Genomic DNA, 22,731 nt, shown 5'->3' on the forward strand with positions numbered 1-22,731 from the left:
TCTTTCTTACCAACTTTTGAGGCAAAGTGATCCCTCATATTAGTACACATGATGTGGTCCAGTGAATGTTAGGTTTTCTGCCATAGCTTCCATAATCTTTCCCTATAATGAAGAGCAAGAAATAAAAGGGCTTTCTTTCAATGACTTTTCCAAGAAAATGGAATTATTTGTGGAATCTTTTGGGAGACTAAAGCAGGAAAATAGGGAGAGGAGGTAAGTGGTAATTGTCTCAAATTATTGCTATTGAGGCTATTGTTATTTTTATTGTGATTTCCAGGATAAGATCCATGACCTCAAGAAGCTACAACTTATCAGGTGAGACATACCAGTAAAGAAATTAAGTAACAGTAAAGCATCATGTGCTTATGGGGTTTTAGGAACAAGAAAGAAGGAATATTCAATCTCTGATGGCTAAGGAAAGGCCTCTTCATGGAGTTCACATGCTAGAGGTGTATTGTCCAATAGGGTGGCCCCAGCCAAACGTGGCTATTTAATTTTAAATTTGAATTAATTAAAATTAAATAATTTTTCAATCTCACTAGCCATATTTCCAGTGCTCACATGTGGCTAGTAGTCATCCTAAGAGACACTGCAGATATGGAACATGCCCATAATTGCAGAAAGTTCTGTTCAACAACACTGATCTGACAGTCTCACGTGTTATTCTGTAGTGGGGGCAGGGGGATGCCTTAAAGAGGGCAAGTATAGAAAGTCAAGAAAACCAATTAGGGTAGAGATATAGTAAGTGAAGTAGATGAGAAATGCTTAAACCAGGGACATAGTGGTGGTGGGGGTGGTGCTAATAGAAAGGAAGGAATTCATTTTTTAAGAAAAGTAAAGAGGTAGAATCAGTAGGACACATGGATGGATTGATGTCACTTATTTAGGAAAAGAGACGAATGAGTCCAAAATTTCTGGCCTGGATGGCTGAGTGGCTGCTTCCCAGGATTAGAACGAATATAGAATGCTTATCCTGTGGATGAGGGTGAGCTTCAACAAATCTAGCTGAGTTCTTTTCCGGGTTATTTCTCTGACCAAAAACAGAGACCAAGCTTTCACTTCTTGTCTGTAGGCCCCTGGATCTCAGTTCTGGTCTCAGTGACTATTCAAATATGAAAATACTCATGTCCACGCAAATAAGCATTGGCATGCCATGCAGTGCAGTTACAATCTATATCTGGAAAAGAACCATTTCCCTGAAAAAGAGCAACACAATTTTTATGGACAAAGAGCTGACTCAAAAAGACATGGACATCAATCTACATTATCAAATGAAAACTGGGCTTAGAAGTTTAAAACTCCACGTTTACCTCAAAGATTTCATCCCACATTTGGTTTGTTTTCTGTGTACCACTAGAATTAAAGGGATAATTCTTGAGACTTTCCCAGAACACCAGAATAAAGGAGAGAAAAAAAATATGTTCAAAAAAGGGTGGGGGGATGGAGGGGTTATGATCTCCACTTTTTAAAAGACAGGAAATCACTGCTTTGAAATTACACTTTCATTTCCCCAGCTTCTAGAAGTCCCATCAATGTCTTGGGAGTTTCATTCAAGACTCTGCAATTCACATAATCAAATTACTAGGAGTTATTGCTAAAGCACTGGAGAATGATTGAAGGGTATAGTAGTGGTACTAGTGTCTCATCCCTCCCCCCATCTTAATATACATTCCCTGAAAGGAGTGCCTGAGGCAATGTCTTGGGTATATGAGATTCATTTGGGAGATGGCTCTGGAAAGCAAGAGTGAGGAAAAGGAAAGGAGGAAAAGCCAAAATGATAATGCTGTAGACACCAAGGACTCCATTTCCACCAGGATCTCTGGAAGCTTCCACAGTGCCTCTTAAAAATAAGCCTCTAGAGGAAAGGCTGTCCATCTGTCCACAATGACTGAAAGCCACCTTCAGGTAATTCATCATCCACAAGCTTTCATGCTGCACTTGTGTACAGGCTTTGTGAGTTCCTGCAGCAGAAAAGTAGAGCTATTCAACACACAATCCAGGTAGGTGTTTTTACCACAAATCAGTACTATTTACTTCAGCTGTAGATAAAATCAGAGTCAGACCAAGGAATGTGACCCAGGACACCATGAGTGTTTGTTGCAGCCCAACTTTTACACTACTTAGATCTACTCAGGCTTCATATTAATTCTACTCCTCAAGACAGAGCCAGCCTCACTGGCCTGCGACCAGTGCAGTCCCTTAAAGTCCATGCTCAGTAAGGCTTGGCACTTGAAGTTTAATGCTTTGCAGCTGCCATCTTAAAATTCTTTAAAATGCTACCTTTAATCTTTTGTAAGTGAAATCTGATGGAACAACGAAACGTGTGTGTGTGTGCAGGTGGGTTAATGGAGGAGGAGGGTGCTTGGATCCTCAGCTCCTGCACTCCCCCAGCTCTCAGTATTTCCCTGGAGAGGATGCCAGGCTCCCTGCTCCCCTTCCACTAGCACCACAACTGCCTAGCTTCCCAGACCCACTCTGGCCATAGACCACTGCTGCCAACCCTTCCTTTCCCATAGCAACCAGGTCACATCAGTGGGGGGAGCGGGGGGAGGCCTACATTCTACATCTCCATTTGACCCCCCATAGCAGCCTGGGCACAGATGCAGGGAGGGTTGGTATCGGGATGCCTGACCCACAGAGTCTCGGAGTTGATCATGACAATTGCAGTCCTGGTCCCAGCCTGCAGCGTCATGGCAGGCGACTAGTCAGGAACAAGCCTCTAGCCCACTTGGAACCTAGATACCTAGTGCTTCCCAAAGTGGAGGTTGCAATCTCTTGAGGGTCACCCATTCATTATGGGCTGGGGCTGTGAGCACTTGGAAAAGGGAAGTTGACGTCCCACCCACTTTCTCCACCTGCCCTGCATAGTGTGTTGGTCCTGCCGCTGACAGAAGGGCCAGCTTGACAACCTAAAGGCCACTCTTGTGCACATGCTGAGTTGAAGGGACACCCTGGGCACCTATGAAGATCTACACTCTCCCTGGGGGGATCTCCTTCCTGGAGGGAATATGACATTCAATAACAAATTGAAAACACCCTGACTGGTCAAGAAAGAGACTAGAAGGAAGAAAGGAAACAGTTTTTTAAACAATATTTTAGTATCTTTAACAGTATTTTTTTTTCTGCTTTTTGGACAAGGAGGTTTACATTTTCATTTTGCACTGGGCCCCACAAGTCATGTAGCCAGCCCTATTACTGGGAAGCAACAAGCCATAATCTCTTAAAAAGGATAAAATACATATAATACAGAAGAAACAAGCTGCTGCAACTACACCTGAAGCCATAAAGGAGACCCGTTATCACCCTCCTCCACCACCCGCTCTCCAACAACATCGCAGCCAGTGAAGTCTGCTTACCTGACTAGGGAACCCACTGTCAACCCTGAGTGGTCTGAGCCCTTGATTGCCTTGGTCTTTTCACACTCTAGTCACTGCAATTGCCTATTCAAAAGACAGAAGCCTCGGGAAAATCCCTAGTGACTTCTTCAAGTTTGACATATTTTTCTTTGTCCCTATTATGTAAGGACAATCCTAGCTCCGCATGATAATGAGGGTCAGTTATGCCTGTCAATGTAACAATTCACTTGTCTGTGGGTTCAGTAATCAAAGCTCAGATTCAGTAGAGGATGAATTTCCTTCCAGGCACAAAGCAGCAGGTTCCATACAGCAGAGCCGAAGAAGCAAACAGAAAATGTAAATTCTGTAAGTTGGTCACTGTATAAGTTTGCTAGGGCTGCCTTACAAAGTGCCATAGACTGGGTGACTTAAGCAATAGAAATTTATGTTTTCATGATTCTGGAGGTTCAAGATCAAGGTGTCTGCAGGGGTGGTTTCTTCTGAAGTCTCTCTCCCTGGCTTGTAGATGGCCATCTTCTCCTCCATTTGTCTTCACATAGTCACCCCTCCAGTATGTGTCCTAATCTCCTCTTCTTATAAGGACATCAGTTCATATTGGATTCGGCCCACCCTGATGACCTCATTTTAACTTAATTACCTCTTTAAAGACCTTATCTCAGAATACAGTCACATTCTAAGATACTCAGGGTTAGGACTTTGACATATGAATCTGGGGGTGGAAGCAATGGTAACAACTCAGCCCGTAACAGTCACTGAGTCTGATGATAAACCTTACTTTCAACCTTTGCTCTCTGGACCCTGATATTCTAGCTGTTATTGATAAAGCAGCATGAATTAGTTCTTGAATTATCATAAATATTGCATCCTAGAAGACAGCACCATAACTTCGTAGTGTTTTGTTTCCCACCTGATGCCTTAGGTGAGGGCATTCCAGGGTTCTATGGGGCTGACTACTTCAGAGTGATGGGTATATGGTGGGATCAGTGGATCCGTGATCATACACTCACAGTCACAAATTCTTCACTATAAAATGCATCCTTGGTTTCAGGTTCTGTGATGTGGCATTCAATGTGAGGAAGCCTGGCATACTATCCACACTCCCCTAATGGTTCTGGCAGAGACACTATCATCAGGGTAGATGAAGCCATGTCTGGTATAGGTGTGAAAGGGGAAAATGTGTCTGAAGGAATTAGTTTGTTAGCAAGTGGTTGGTCTGATATCAAGCACTAACTGCCAGGAAAGCAGCAGCTCAGTTGGCCTTGTTAAGGGGCCAATGCTGTTGGGCTCTGTCACCATGACTACTCCACTCATGAACCCATTATATGAGCATTGGAGAAGCCACAGATAGAGCTAGCCAAACTCTAACAGGTCCATCCTCATATGCACCAGGGTTTTGAGTGTCTCTTCTGCCCTGAATGCTCTGTGGTGGGTATTAGTGTAAAACAAAAAATTCTCTCAGCATGTGTTCATCCTCATATACCCCCACATCAGCATGTCCCTTCTTTAGATATCCTTGCCTCTGACTTTCCAATTTGCCCTTCCAGGCCCCTAAGCTGACCTACCAAGGTATTCACCACTACCTGTACTCTATGTATATTGTTAGCAGGCCAATTCTCCCTCTTTGCGAGTATACAGGCAAGTTTACTTCTCACAATATAGTAGTGGTACAGCTATAGTCAATGAAGTAGTAGTCCGATTTTAGCTAAAACACCAACACAACAAGCTAAACGATTTGTGAAACAGACCCCAGGCCTCCCCGGTCACCAACTAGTTATGGGGATCCAACTCCTTGAGTCTTCAGCGTGAGCCGAAATAGACACAGTGTACCCCAAGTGGGCTAACACGGAGGACAGTGCCACCACTTCAAGAAACAGACAGGCCCTCTGGATATGCTGGTACTTGATCCGAGATGTACTTTTTCTATTGTATGATGGATTGCTGCTACACCCGCTGGACCTAATGAATTAGCAGAACCGATAACACCAGGAAGCTCTATTGAGTCATGAAGTCACTTATCATCAGTCTCTACTACTGCCCGGTAGGATCCACACCAATCAAATGCTAGAATGACTGTATAACTCAGTGTTTCCACGTTGCCTGTACTTTACCCCAAATCAGCTCAGATGAGTATCTAATTCATTGTGGTGTTGCAACAGGCCATTTACCACAAGCAATGGGATCTGTGTTACATTCCAGTGATGAGAGACTGTAATGGTTACATTGGTCAGATAATTGAAAGGACTGACTAAACTCCACAGAGCATACTCATGTAAGGCTTTAATGAAGCTGAAAGATTTTATATTGAACAGTAGAAATAAAATTCAGGTAAGCATATGGGACCCAAGAAACTTCTAGGCACAGCTCTCCAAAATCCTTTTCAGTCACACAGGATACTCTTTAACTCTGGACTGTGAACTACTAAGACATGTATAAGGAGTCTTGGTTTCAGGAGACCTAGGGCAAACGTTTCCAGGAGGGTCTTTTATGCCCCACTGGACATGTATACGAGCCAGCTGATAACTGGTTTCACCAGGTGTAAGCCATTAATCCACACATCCCTAAATAACATAAAAAAGGTGGCTCTGGCTGCTGGGGGAGTTTCTAACATTAAATAGGTAATTATAAACTAGGTAGCCTCTCTCCTCCTTCTCTTAGCCTAGAGTCAGTATCAGACTTCCAGACATCCCCATAGATAAGTCAGAAAAGCAGTTCAGCTTTAAGATAACCTTATCGTACAGTGACCTAGTTCCAGAATCTCATTCTGAAAGGTTGCTGACTAAGAGTGCTCTGGTTTTAGCTTCTTAGGTTGGGCGGTTTTCTCTGAAGCATAGTCTGGGTCAAAGTCATGGTTGCAGGTCACATATTTATGACACTTTTAGAAATCAGGAGCCGGTGAGCAGGGAAAGTAAGACAGGAAAAGGGAACTAAACATCAGGGTGGGTACATTATTGAGGTTTAACCTGCAGTCACGGAGAAGTGTCAAAAATTGTCTGTTTGAGGCATGAGATGTTGGGGCACCTGTTTAGTAACTCACACCCATACTTGTCAAGGGTTGCCTCTGGGGGTGTTAACTTCTTCATTCTCTCAGGCTGCACCGGTGTGCAAATAGAGCAGTCCGTTATGGCTCTGAAGGAGGCCATGGCCTTAGTGATGGTCCTGTGTAGAAATCTTCCAGGAATTTTGAGAGCTTGTTGTAAAACACAGCCATCATTAGAAATTAAATTGCATAAATTTATAATTAAATAAATTATAAGAAAAATGAAATAATTAATACTCAAAATCCATCTTGTACTAATTATTTTCTATTATCTACCCTCTTGTGATTACTTGTCTATTATCTGTATGGAATACTAATATAATGGAGCACTACTGCATATCTCTGCCCAGAAATGCATTCAGTACCTCATGCTGAATCTTGAAATTGTCCATGGTGAGAATATTTACACCAGGGAAATCAGCAAATGCTACAAATCAGGGCATGATTCCTGCCCTCTCCCCTGCCCCATCTAGCACCAGCTGCTGGTTAAACAATTACTAGCCCCCCTCCGTTGCAGAAGAGTGAAGAGAAACTACTAGAGATCATCAGAATAAGATGGAATTGTCCAACCTATGTGGTTGAAATAAGAGATCAGTCCAGGATATGTGACATTGGTCGTTAAAATAATCTGCAATTCTCCCCAGTCTCCCAGACTTTATTCCCAAGTGGTAGTGAAGTAGAGTAGTTAGCCTCGTCTCTAATCTCCAATATGTACCTCCAAGCCACCCTACATAAATATTATCAGAAGTGGACATATTTAGTTCTGTGATTTTGAAAGTGGAGAATTAGGGGGATGAAAGGCAAGGAATGAAGAGGCCAGGTTTTGGCTAAGCCACCATTCCACACCATTCAAGTCAGGACAATAAAAAATCTTGAGTAAGAAGAAAATGAGACAGGGTAAAAATCTTCCAAGTTTGTTCAAAAGTTAAAGAGTAGTGGCTGAAAAATGTGTTGAATAATGAATATTATATTTAAATCATGCATTCGTAAAACAGGAGGGATATAACACTCGAACAGTAGAATAATGATCAGTAATACACCCTCGAAGGAACATTCCCAGCTTAAGAGTTCTCATGGTAAGATTGTCACTATCCATGCCCTACCTGACATCACACCCAACCTCATCTGCTCTCTCTCTCTCTCTCTCTCTCTCTCGTGTACACATACCAACAACAACACTCTCAAAACTTTTTAATAAAGAATAATAACAAGTCATATTTAAGTGTTTGCTCTGTGTTAGGAAACCTTTTATGTGTTTTGTGTATATTATCTTTCTAAACCCTCACAGTAATCTGACAATGTATATCATTCTTATATTACAGGTGAAAAACTGAAGCACAAAGAATTTAAGTAACTAGGAAACAACACACATTAACTGGTAAAGCCACGAAACTGTTCTCTGAAACTTTTTTCTTCATCTTCTTAATCTAATTGAAATATGCTGTTACTTCAAGGCATGGCTTACCTTGCAGCCCTATAAAATGGTAGATGATTTTACACCCACAAGACGTGTAAACAGAGAGACATCTTCTTTGCTTCTCATAACCCTTCCAGACCATTGCTTTTCCCCATCTTTAAACTAAAATCTCAATCTGTTTGAAGCTGATGCCAACAGAGCATACTGTCTACTCCCTTTCTTAGCTGTGGTCCTGTGCAAGCCTTCCTGTCAGTCCTTCTCATTCCTTGACAATGGTAATATAATACCTTTACCCCTTACTACACGTCTGGTGATTTCAAACCAGGGATCGGTAGCACAGAGTATTTTTGTTCAAATTATTCTAAAAAACCTCTTCTCTGTGTATGAATTTCAATAGAGGCACTCCTTTCAGGCAGATCAATTTAAAAAGGAGTTTCTTCCTTCAGCCTGAGACCAGCCTCTGTCCAGAGCCCAGGGTTGGAAATAGAGCCTGGACTAGAGTTCAGCCTGCCAACCCCTTGGTACCAGACTGTCCCAAGCAAATAATTTCCCAATTCCGTTTTCCTTTAAATTTTTTATTTTCATAATTGTCAATAACTTTCCCTCCACCTTACTTCTACCACCAGCTCCCAGACTTATACCATGACTCCTATTATGTATAATAGTATAACCTCCAGAATGTTACCAAAGTCAGCCCCTTCTCTGACCACCATCTCTAATATTTCCAGCTCACTTACTCTACCCATTGTCATAACTTTTCAACTTCCAATTCTTTAATGGTCCCATTTTCACTTCCAATCACCATCTCAAAATTTCCTTTTCCAACTTAGATGCCATAATCCATCACTATAATCATGTAATCACATTTATAGACATCCTTAAATAGTGTGCCCCAACTCCCTCTGTCTTTCTCAATTGGCAAAACTGCAACCCACTTAATTTTACAATGTGTCTCCTAATTAATTGCCTGTAGAACATGAGTAGGGAAAATTAAGCCACTGTTGATGGAATCACTTTACATTTAGTATCACAGAGTTCAAGTGGGCGCATAGCATTGCTTAGCAATCTTATTGCATTTGTTCAGTTGATTCACTCTATTTCCCTTACCTATTTAAGGATTTTTTTTCCCAGAAATAGCTCCTGTCTCTACATCATCAATGCCATCGCTCTATTATGTCATTTTCATAAGGATACAAACATGCAGTAATAGTCTCCATAAATGACCACTGATCCCTCAACTCTCCAGTTACTGCTCCATTTCTCTATATCTTTATGTAGCAAAAAATTTTAAAGTGGTTTTCTGCAATAACTGATCCATTTCCCCAACTCACACGCTCTCTTTTACCCACTCCAATTATGCTGATTCTGCCAAGTTCATTAATAGTATTTAGTGACCTCCATATTGACAAATGCAATGGTCGATTTTAGTCCTCCTATTATTCAACCTCAGAGATATCAAAATTTTCTTCCTGAAACACTATTCCCTTAGCCTCTAGAGCAGACTCATAGTCCTTGAAGTATCCAGGGTTCCTTTTGTACTCTTCTTTATCCACACCCAATCTACACTCAATCCATACCCTCGTTCATAACTGTAAATAATTTCTATATCACCAATGTCACTATCTCCAAAACCCTTGCCTTCAGAACTACACTCTTAGTTACAGACATATGTGCTCAACTGTCTTCCTGATATCTCCATTCAGATGTCTAAAGGGCATCATAATTTTGAAAGGTTTAACACAGAACTTTTCATCCATGTGCACCAAAGCCTGCTTCTCTTCTCTCTTCTTGCTCCACATTCAAAATGCATTCCAAATTTGACCATTTCTCATCACCTCCATTTCTATTGCATAAGATACAGATACCACCTAACTGATCTTCTTGCTTCTGTTCTTATTCCCCTAAGTAAAATCTTAAAATGATCATAATTGTCTTTTAAAAAATTAAATTGTATCATGGTAACCTGCTGCTCAAACTCTACAATAGTTCCCTGTTCCAAAATCCAACTTTTAAACAAGTATGACAGAACTCTAATTAGAGTGTATTTTAAATGATTCTCTGATTCTATCTCTTAAATTTGTGTGTGTGTGTGTGTGTTGCTTTTTATCTCCTTCACTTAATCCTAATCAAAATGATCTGGTCTTACTGCAGTATCTCAAGTATCCCTAGTTCATTTCATGGCTTTCTGTTCTCTCTGCTTGGATTACTCTCCCCCATAGATATTTCCAGGATTCTCCTTCTTCCTCAGGTTTCTGCTCAAACATTCCCTCCCCACACTCCACGTGACTATTTGTTTTTACCCTATTTTATTTACCATCACAGAATTCATTACTACTTGAATTCATGTATGTATATATTTTTGGGCCTACTGTCTGTTTCAACTACTAGAATGTAAACTCTCTCAGGAATAAGATTGTATCTGCTTTGCTTATTGCTATTATCTCAATATCTAGATAAATACCTGGCACACAAGTGTTCAACGAGAGAAAAATTGATTAATAAGACATCATTTGGGAAGGAGAAGTATGATTCAGGTAGTCTTGAACTATACACAAAGAGGAAACATTGAATTTTTATTAAAGAATAAGGGGGGCAATTTGGTAAGAGGAATGATAGTATTTACCACATTTGCCAAACTGTACTGTAATCATGTACTTATATATCTACCTATCTGGCTGAATTGTAATGTCCAGAGGGCACCAAATGATATTTGTGCTTAACATTGCATCTCAATTACAGAACACTGTGCTTAAAGGAAAAACCAGCTGCTCTGTAAAAACTTGTTGAATGAATGGCTTAATACAAGGCCCTGGACTCAACCAGTTTAGGAGGTAAGGATAGTCATTAGGATAAATCCAGGGAAAGAAGGCATTATAGTTTACACAGTAGTCTCCTTTAGAGCATTTATTTTGTCTGAGAAAAATAAATGCTTCTGGAGAAATGAACTTCTTGTTTGGGGAAAATTATGTCATTTCCCATCAACTATTACCATAATGATGATGAAATTATTTACAAGTCCATCATAGAACTAAGAAAAAACGGAATGAAGTGGTGGGTGTAAGGAACTTTGCCTTAATCTTATAAATGTTATCAACATACTTTTAAATGCTCTTAGAGTAACAGAAAGGATAATGGACAAAAGGCTAAAGTTTGTTTCATAAACATCCACTGATGTATTGAGATAAATACTCTCTCCTTTACTCAATACTTCAAGTACATGATTAGCACAGCAATAAAAATTGATCTGTGTTGTTTTGGATGTTTATGTCTGTGAGCAAATGAAACAGACTTTTCCTATTAGAAATAAGGGTTTCCAGAAATTCAGTAGGAAGTTTGAAATTAAGAGTGCATTCACATGTCCATTATAGGAAGAAAGAGAATGGGGAGAAGAAAAAAGAGATGAGATATTTACAGGATACAAAGATCTGAAACAGCTTTATTTTTCTGGCCTCCATCTACCGGAATAATCGTGTCTCCAACTCTCTAATGCTCCTCTAGACCTGACTAAAATCCAGCGAAATCTGTCATTTTGGCAGTCAGTGAATAGTCAAATGAAGCAACACCTTGTAATAATTTATTCTGTAGATCCCTGGGTTTGCAACAGAATACTTAACATTCACATAGCGTCTTCATTTTCTTTTTCTCTCGGGCTTAGCTATTTGTAGCTTCTCTTCCATTTCTCTTTCCTTTCACCTCTCTGCTCTGCATCTTGTCTCTTTCTCTCTCCCTCTTTCCCTCTTTTGTCTTCTTTTTCTCTTGTACAAGAATGCTGTTCCATACCACGTAATTATTAACAGGTAATATTGACTGGAAAAGGATTTATTTAATACCATGATGTTTGTGGTTTCTTCTTCGTGTTGTTAAAAACAAATAACCATAAAAATACATTGGGTTAAATAATAGTATTTGTAAAAATCAGAAAAAAATTAAAAGCATTATTCAAATTACAATCGCTTAAATATTGAAGCTAACATACTTGGAACACAGGCAATTGTCTGATAAAGTTTGTGTACTATACTATATTTTTCTTGGTTTTCTATCTGATCACTTTTTATAGTAGTTCAGAACTGTTAATAGTTTGAATGTGTTCAGTATTACATGGTTAATATTTTAGCAGAAAATTATTGCCTTTGCCTTGAAATTGTTTTATTATTTGAAAGTTGTTGTCTTTGTATATTACTTTGGAAAATTTGCTATGCTGAAAGTGTACTTCATCTAGGAAACACTTTTTAATAATAAACTAGCCTCTGGCTTTTAGAGTAACAGCCAGTGGAAAATAATTGCTTATATGAAGTTTGTTAAACCTGACTTTGCTAGACTAGAACTATTCCTTTATTGACAGATGACTTGACCTTAATAATACAAACCCAAGAACATAGTGTTTTTCATCATTTTGTACTTTTATAAAGAAAGAAATATTTTTGGAAAGAAATGTTACTTGTAGTAAAAGGTACTAACAATTTAAGTGATGCCTTTATATTTTAAAAAATAAAAGTAGTCTAAGTTTTACATTTTTTTACAGAATATAATTCTAGTCAATGTTATATTTCCATAACAAACCAAGGGCCCAAAATGAAAAGAAAAATTTGTGAACTCCTTACATCTACCTCTTCCCACACACAGAGTTTATTTTATAACATTTATAAAATAAATGTTATAATATGAATCTGGAATGGAAATGTTGCTATAATGAAGAACTTCCTTATAATTATGTTTTCAAAATAGACAGTTCTTGTTTCTGCCTGTGATACATGGAAGAAACCAAGATGTTGGGTGATAATAACATGAAAGGCAAGTCACAGAAATTAAGCTAGGATGCAATATAAAGAGCAGAGAAAAGGCAAAGGATTTAGCACTAGGAAACTTCTCTGCATGGCTCAATGACAAATAGTTATCTCTTCCTTGTAGCATATGAAGTTCAACTTTTGTGTGTAAAATTGAATAACCTTTATAGGACTTTGGACATTTAAACTATAATCCAGTGACTATTTCCTTTCCCATGTTAGGGAACTTTTCCACTAAGATCAGAGCAGAAATAAATGAAATAGAAATGAATAAAACAAATGCAAAGATCAATAAAACTAAAAGCTGGTTCTCTGAGAAGATAAACAAAATTGATAAACCCTTAGACAGACTCATCAAGAAAAAAGGGAGAGGATGCAAATCAATAAAATAAGAAATGAAAAAGGAGAAATCACAACTGACACCACAGAAATACAAAGGACTATAATAGACTACTACAAACAACTATATGCCAATAAAATGGACAAATACAAAGAAATGGACAAATTCTTAGAAAGGTATAATTTTCCAAGACTGAACCAGGAAGAATTAGAAAATATAAACAGACATATCACAAGTAATGAAATTGAAACTGTGATTAAAAATCTTCCAACAAACAAAAGTCCAGGACCAGGTGGCTTCACAGGCGAGTTCTATCAAACATTTAGAGAAGAGCTAACACCGATCCTTCTCAAACTCTTCCAAAAAATTGCAGAGGGAGGAACACTCCCAAATTCATTCTACAAAGCCACCATCACCCTGATAACAAAACCAGAAAAAGATATCACAAAAAATGGAAACTACAGGTCATTATCACTGATGAACATAGATGCAAAAATCCTCAACAAAATACTTGCAAACAGAATCCAACAACATATTAAAGCGATCATACACCATGATCAAGTGGGATTTATCCCAGGGATGCAAGAATTCTTCAATATATGCAAATCAATCAATGTGATACACCATATTAACAAATTAAGGGGAAAAAATATGATAATCTCAATAGATGCAGAAAAGGTTTTTGACAAAATTCAACACCCATTTATGACAAAAACTCTCCAGAAAATGGGGAGAGAGGGAACCTATCTCAACATAATAAAGGACGTATATGACAAACCCACAGCAAACATCATACTCAATGGTGAAAAACTGAAAGCATTTCCATTAAGATCAGAAAAAAGACAAGGATGTCCACTCTCACCACTATTATTCAACATAGTTTTGGAAGTCCTAGCCATGGCAATCAGAGAAGAAAAAGAAATAAAAGGAATCCAAATTGGAAAAGAAGAAGTAAAACTGTCACTGTTTGCAGATGACATGATACTATACATAGAGAATCCTAAAGATGCCACCAGAAAACTACTAGAACTAATCAATGAATCTGGTAAGGTTGCAGGATACAAAATTAATGCACAGAAATCTCTGGCATGCCTATACACTAACAACGAATCATCAGAAAGAGAAATTAATAAAACAATCCCATTTACCATTGCAACAAAAAGAATAAAATACCTAGGAATAAACCTACCTAAGGAGGTGAAAAAGTTGTACTCAGAAAACTATAAAACATGGATGAAAGAAATCAAAGATGCCATAAACAGATGGAGAAATATACCATGTTCTTGGATTGGAAGAATCAATATTGTGAAGATGACTATATTACCCAAAGCAATCCACAGACTCAGTGCAATCCCTATCAAACTACCAATGGCATTCTTCACAGAATTAGAACAAAAAATTTTACAATTCATATGGAAACACAAAAGACCATGAATAGCCAAAGCAATCTTGAGAAAGAAAAACGGAGCTGGAGGAATCAGGCTCCTTGACTTCAAACTATACTACAAAGCTACAGTAATCAAGACACTATGGTACTGACACAAAAACAGAAACATAGATAAATCTTACAGGATAGAAAGCCCATAGATAAACCCATGCACATATAGTCACCTAATATATGACAAAGGAGGCAAGAACATAAAATGGAGAAAAGACAGCCTCTTCAATAAGTGGTACTGGGAAAACTGGACAGCTACATGTAAAAGAATGAAATTAGAATACTACCTAACACCATACACACAAAAAAACTCCAAATGAATTAAAGACCTAAATGTAAGACCAGACACTATAAATACCTTAGTGGAAAACATAGAAAAAACACTATTTGACATAAACCACAGCAAGATCTTTTTTGACCCACCTAGAGTAATGAAAATAAAAACAAAAATAAACAAATGGGACCTAATTAAACTTAAAAGCTTTTGCACAGTGACGGAAACCATGGGAGAAATGGGAGAAAATATTTGCAAATGAATCAATGGATAAAGGATTAATCTCCAAAATATACAAACAGCTCATGGAGCTGAATTTCAAAAAACCAAACAATCCAGTTAAAAAATTGGTGGAAGACCTAAATAGACATTTCATCAAAGAAGACATACAGATGGCCAAGAGACACATGAAAAGCTGCTCGACATCACTAAGTATTAGAGAAATGCAAATCAAAACTACAATGAGGTATCTCCTCACACCGGTCAGAATGGTCATTATCAAAAAGTCTAGAAACAATAAATGCTGGAAAGGGTGTGGTGAAAAGGGAACTCTCCTGCACTGTTGGTGGGAAAGTAAATTGATACAACTACTATGGAAAACAGTATGGATGTTCCTTAAAAAACTAAAAATAGAGCTACCATATGACCCAGCAATCCAACTACTGGGCATATACCCTGAGAAAACCATAATTCAGAAAGAGACATGTACACAATGTTCATTGCAGCACTATTTACAATAGCCAGGACATGGAAGCAACCTAAGTGTCCATCAACAGATGAATGGATAAAGAAGATGTGGCACATATATACAATGGAATATTATTCAGCCATAAAAAGAAACGAAACTGAGTTATTTGTAGTGAGGTGGATGGACCTAGAGTCTGTCATACAGAGTGAAGTAAGTCAGAAAGAGGAAAACAAATACCATATGCTAACACATGTATATGGAATCTAAAAAAAAAAAAAAAAAAAGGTACTGATGAACCTAGTGGCAGGGCAGGAATAAAGATGTAGACATAGAGAATGGACCTGAGGACACGGGGTGGGGAGGGAGAAGCTGGGGCGAAGTGAGAGTAGCATCGACATATATACACTACCAAATGTAAAATAGATAGCTAGTGGGAAGCAGCAGCATAGCACAGGGAGATCAGCTTGGTGCTTTGCGATGACCTAGAAGGGTGGGATAGGGAGGGTGGGAGTGAGGCTCAAGAGGGAGGGGATATTGGGATATATGTATGAATATGGCTGATTCACTTTGTTGTACAACAAAAACTAACACAGTATTGTGAAGCAATTATACTCCAATAAAGATGTATTAAAAAAATTAAAAATGAATAAATAAACTATAATCAATTACTATTGCTTGTAGTTACATCTATTTATACTTTTTTTGTTTCAACTGGAAACAGAAATGAGTTTCATGTAGGGGTATTTGGAGAGGTTTCTTCCAGACAGCCAAATATTGATTTTATTCTAATTCTAATTATAAAACTTTGTAAGGAAATGACATTATTATCGTAAATTTTAGAGTTACTGATATAAACTAAGATATGCTTAAGATGGATATACTATAGACAGTCATTTTTTGTTATTAATTCTGCCTTTTAAATCACTAGAGAGTAATAATAGTAAAAATAAAATGTATTATGGTGACTATTATGTGCTTATATTTAGCGCTTATATTAAATTTCATAACAGCTGTTTGAATCAGTTACTTTTGTATGTATGAAGAAAAGCACAGAGAAGTTAAACAATTTGCCCAAGATAACATAGTGTTGGGGCCGGTATGTGAATCTCAGTGGTCTGGTTCCCTAACCTATCCTTTTACCCACTGCTTATAAGGTCCAATTCTGCTTGCTCTTATTTTACTTTTTATTCCCAAATTATTTTATTTTCTTAAATAGAGACTTGTTTTTTCTTCCGATAACATCTCCCTCTACTTGGTTCAGTTTCCCAAAAAGACCAAATGACCATACAAATGAACTGGAGCAGGAGTGAGACACTCTCATAGCTGCTGTCTCTTGTATCTTCCCATTTATTTTCCTTGTGATTCTTTTCTTGTTTTAGAAACGATTTTGGGCATTTTAATTATATCACAGGGAATCAAATATTTCTTCAAAACCTTCACAGATACTATAAAGATATGAAATAATTACTCAATTCTATATACTGTCTTAATGGTGGAAAAAAAAACGTTCCCCAATAGCAAAGTTTAGATTATTAGTCATAGACCATAATTATACTCATCCCTAAGAAGTTAATGTTATGCATATTTTTAAGATCTTTAAGGTTGTTAAATTCAAAGAAGGAAAACATTAAAAATTTGAAGAAGTAAAATTTAGTCTTGTCCCCTATCTTCAATGATTCAGGAACGAATATATATTTTTTAATTGACCAAATAGCAAACAGTTCCAATAGACCCCAGGCATAGTTTGTAAGAATTTAACAATTCTTGGTACACACAGCTAACTGTCCAAGCAACCACATAGAGAAAGAAATAAATATATAAAACTAAAAATATGTATAATATTTGGGGAGAGGTGGTCTTTCACTTCAGTGGCACACCTTTCTGGTGCACTTGCATGTTTGTCTGGCCCTTCAATCTCTTAAACTCATGGGAAACTTCCAAGTAGAAAAGAAATAAAACCACATTATAAGGTGTTTTTCCAGATACGACTTCCAGTGCATTAGAGGGATAAAGTTTTGGTTGTGATTTAGGGAATTGTGTCACTTTGCGATAATGTTGAAAGAGGGAAAAATTGTTAAACATTTCAGTAAAATTATGACAATTTTATTTTTCAATAAAGACTGCCGTCTCTTTCATATTTTATAAATAAAATGTATTCACAAAGGAAAGTTGACCATTTATTCTTATAACGGGATGTTCAATTTATTTCACATGGCTAAAATATCAAAGAAACCAAGATCTAAAAAGGGAAATCTACCTTTTCTCTTGGATAGGTGAAAAAAAAATTTTTTTTTCTTTCAAACACACCACTAGGGAAAGAACAGCAACTCAATAAAGTATTTTCTCGGGAGTAATTCATTTATGAGGATCTCAGAAGCACACCAGTTTTATTTAAGCTTTAAATATGGCTCTGTTTTAAATTTTTATTATTTTGTTTTTTGTTTGTTTACTTTTTTCCAAGATAATTAAAATACCATATGCTAATGGTAGAAAACGCCAAAAGTTTAGGTCAGATTTAACATGTTATGTTTATTTTGGCCCAATATTACAAAGCTCTCACTATTTATAATAGTAACTCTAACATCTGTCAAATAAGTTGTTTCACCTCTTACAATATGATATACTTACTTTGTCACATAATGGAAGAGCATATCCAACTCAAATATAGCACAGTTACCTAATGACATAATTATAATTTAGCATGCATCATTTATTAATTTCAACTTTCTTGCATTCAACTTCCAGTAGTAAGATGTAGAGATGTTGTATTCACATGATATACCAGGAATACACCAGAATAGACCTCACTAACAGGGACAAGCAGAGACTTCCTTTCCTTAAATCCAAAGGCTATTATATATTTAGTCATCAGTTTATTGACTGTTTAGCACTATTAACACATTGGAATACTTCCTCTCTCTTGAAAGAGTATCTTTCATGTGATGTTGGTTTTCTCCTACTTTTTTCAGTTATTTTCCTGACTCTTTACAGGTTCATTGTCTTCTATCTAGCTAAGAATTTTTGAAATTTCTTAAATCTATCCTAGATCCCAGTAATCTCAATGTATGGTGTGCAAACAGCAGCAGCAGCAACTTAGAACTCATTAGATAAATAAATTCTGGGGTCCCATCCCAGACATGCTGAATGACAAGCTCAGAGTGGAGGCCAGAAATCTGTATTTTAACAAGTGATCCAAATTATTCTAACGCACACTAAAGTTGAGAACTACTCTTGTGCATTGTCGTCTCTCCTCCGTATCCTCATCTCAAATCTACTCACATAAAACCATGTTCTTTCTTTTAAAGTAGGAGTCAACAAATTTTTTCTGTAAAAGATGAGATATCTTTTATGCTTTGTGGATCATACCATCTCAGTCGCAACTGGTCAACTCTGTGTCCACAATATGTAAATGAATGCATATAGCTGTGTTGCAATATAACTTTAGCTACACTGAAATTTGAATTTCATATTATTTCATGTGGCATGAAATACTATTCTTCTTTGGTTTTTCCAACCATTTTAAAAATGTAAAAACTGTACTTAGTTTGTCGGATACACGAAGGAGACAAGAGGTTTTCCAAATTTCGCCCAGAGGCCACAGTTTGCCCATTTCTGCTTTAGAGCCTTCATATGTATGACAGTTAATTTCATGTGTCCACTTGGCCATGTGGTACCCATTTGTTTGGTCAGGCACAAATGTAGGTGCTGCTGTGAAGGTATTTTTTAGATGTGATTAACATTTAAATCAATAGACTTTAAGTAAAGCCTTCATGTATGAGTGTGAGTGGGTCTCATTCAATCAGCTGAAGGCCATAAGAGAAAAGATTCCCTAAAGAGGAAGAAATTCTGCCTCCAGACTGCCTTTGGACTCCAGACTGCAACACTGACTCCTTCTGGAATTTTCAGTCTACCCTATTAATTTCAGACTTGATAGCCCCCACAGGTGCATGAACCAATTCCATAAATTCTAATCTATTATCTATCATCTACCTATCTATCTATCTATCCTCTTAGTTTTGTTTCTCCAGAGAACGTTGACTAAAATGTTACTCAGATGTGATCTGTGACTAGCAGCATCAGCATCATCAAAAAGTTTGATAAAAATGAAGAATCTTGGGCTCCACTTAGGCCCCACTGACACGGAATTTACATGTTAATGAATTTCATGGTGATTTGTGTGTACATTGCAATTTCAAAAAAGTTGCATTTGAGTACTCTTCTGAGTTTAAAAGTATACATTTATTAGTGTGATCTTATTAGGTTAATAGCTAGCTTTCCTACTAGGTTCTTATTCCATGAGCATAGAATCCTAACTTACATGACTATCCCAGTTGTACCTTAGTAACAGCACAGTATTATATCTTAGGCTTGATGACTAATAATAAGAGCCTGCAGTATAAAAATCAAACAAACAAAACAACTAATACTAAACTTTCATTGGGTTATTTGTATGGAAATATGTTAATACAAATGTTTCAGACATTACGTGAAATTTCTAAAAATCTTACATGTTCTGGTATAATGTTATAAGTCATAATTCTAGTTATTACTTTAAAATGTATATCTCAGAAATAACTAAATTTCCTTGTCAATTGCACTATTATGAACTTTCATCAAATCTTTAACCGTGGTCATTTTTAAGTCTTTTGTCATTTACAGACAGTTCTGGGTGTACTCTGATGCTTTTGCAAATATGCTCCTATAAAAGGGTTTCATCTTCAAGGAATTCATAGAAAAGACTCTGACAAGTACAGGTTTCTGGTAACTGTACTGCTGAACTGAATGAATAAGCATTTTCAGAACTCTAATGAAAAACTGATGAACTCATAAAAGTGCTAACAAAAGATCAAGATAAAAATTAATTCCATGGGACTGAGTGAACTGATGAGGATGATTATAACTTTTGTGACTTGCTGTTTGAATAAAAAAAAAAAATCCCACAAGGACTCAGAGGCAAAGAATATACAAATCAATTTTCACTGCAAAGTAAAGGAGCTATTACAGTGGAGGATTACTGGACTGAATGTCAATATTATGACATAGTATGAATGTATTTCGTGTTTGGTAATTGCAATCATTGTTGCTTTTGTTGTGGTCATCCATTTACAATGCTTGGTGTCAGTCTATTTATCTTTTGTAAAAATAAAATACAGTGTGTGTGTGTGAAAAAAAATGCCAAAAAAATAAAAAATTAAAAAATATATATATCTTAGGCTTGCACTCTGTTGTATCCTACGTCAGGGGTCCCCAGCCTGGTCCGAGGCCTGGTAGGAATGGGGCTGCACAGCAGGAGGTGAGCGGCGGGCTAGCAAGCGAAGCTTCATCTGCCGCTCCCCATTGCTCGCATTACCGCCTGAACAATCTCCCCGCCACCACCCGCCCCCACAGAAAAATTTTCTTCCACGAAACCGGTCCCTGGTGCCAGAAAGGTTGGGGACCGCTGTCTTAGATGACAAGTCTAGTTTGGGGCCCAAATTTATTGAACTCCCCAGCCCTGAAAACTAAATGCAAACATGAAGAAAATCACAATTAATATTAGGTAGTACAGCATGTAGGATCAATTTAAATCCCTATAATTTTTATTTTACCATAACTAATATTTCACATTCCATAAGTATGCTTCCTATAAGAAGTTAATTTTTTACTTACATAGGAATGAGTAGATTATTAAAATGACCAAAAATAGGATGTTAACAAAACTATCATTCAGAGGAAGCATACATATTTTGCAATTCATATTTACAAATAACGTATAGGTACTAGTACCATTTTTGTTTGATTGTTAATCTAAGGTCAAAAGATATTAACCACAGGAAATTTCTTTGTCTCCATATACCAATCTCTCCAAAATATTCTGTAGAAGTAGATATTAGTCCTATAGCTTTGCTTCATCACAGTTCCTTGCTATAACTCTTATTTTTGTTTGTTTTTAATAACAAAGAGCAGATTTTTCAGATTTTCTTTGATGTATTAACCATGATGATCTTATGATCTGTTCTTATTTAATGGAGAAGTTACTTTGGGCTTTCAGGGGCCCCAGTAAGACAATGCATGCATTTGGGTCAATAGTTAATGTTCTTTCTATAGTCTTCCCTGTACCCTCAGATTTCTTTTCAGAATTGATAGAGCAAGACAAAAATATGTTATTCTTCTTAACATTGTACAACCTCATATAACAATTTAATAAGATATCCAGAAACATATGATTTCTGGGCAGTTTCTGGATAATATGGCCTAATGTCATCATGTATGTTTTAAAAATTGGGCTTTTCAATCAAACTCATAGTTACAACTCAGGAATGATACAGTAAAAATGCTCTGGTACTTTGGCTATTATGTTAAGATTTTCAATCATAGATAAAACATAAAGAACTGATATAATCTAAAATATATAAAATATATATATATATTTTAGTTAGATTAGCCCACATTCCTCTAATTGCTATCATCCTTTTGTCTCACAGTACCAAAAAGAGGAAACTCAATCAAAAGGAATATTCTCTGGAGGGTAATCCATAATAAAACCAATTTTTCTGTTTCTATATTAAAGGCAAAAAAAAAACCATAGCCACAGAAGATGAGATATTCAAGTCTACTTACCAGAATACAGTAATAGAATAAGCATGGAAACACGATTAAAAAAGCTTTTAAAACTATACTCATTTTTCTTCATTATTTTTTAATGTAATACCAAGGAATATACTTAGTTTTCACAATGGTGAATTTCTGAAACTAAGAAAGTTAGAGTTCTCTTCTTGATAATGTATGCTCTTTTCAGCAAAATGAGTCAGACTGTGTTGCAATTTCTCCAGCTACCACACCAACTTTGAAGGATGGATGGGTGGCTTAATGATTTCCTCTATTTGTTTTTCATCCTGTGTGTGTCTTGTCTGTTTTCCTTTTTGTTTTTCTTTGGTTTTTGTCTCTATGGCATTGTCATTTTTATTAAGTGGGGCTATGTAAAAAGATATACTTTTAAAAACTTACTCTGAGATGTAATACTCATTTTGAAGCAAGCATAGAAAAGGGTTTTCAAATCAATGTAAAAGATATAAAGGACTAAGGATATTAAGTATTTGGGGAAGTAGAAATCTGACAATGCATACACTTGAAGGAAAAGAAACTTGTTGCTCCGTTCACATTGCTAAGTTTATACAAAAGAAGAAAGAAATATATATTCCAAAGGCCTTGCTCTTACTTAACAAACTAGGGGGAAATGTGTAATAGTAGAAAGAAGAGTTAATTCCCCCAGGGACACACCTCAAGGAATGGAGGGAAGGATCTAGTGAATAGGTGCCCCAGCCCCCATGCAGCATTCACCCACTGAACCTCACCCTTCTGTTCCCTTGGACTCTTCCAGCAATAAGCTAAGACATTGCCAACACCATCTCTTAAAC

The sequence above is a fragment of the Balaenoptera acutorostrata genome, chromosome 5 (assembly GCF_949987535.1).
Source record: "Balaenoptera acutorostrata chromosome 5, mBalAcu1.1, whole genome shotgun sequence".
Lineage (NCBI taxonomy): Eukaryota > Metazoa > Chordata > Mammalia > Artiodactyla > Balaenopteridae > Balaenoptera > Balaenoptera acutorostrata.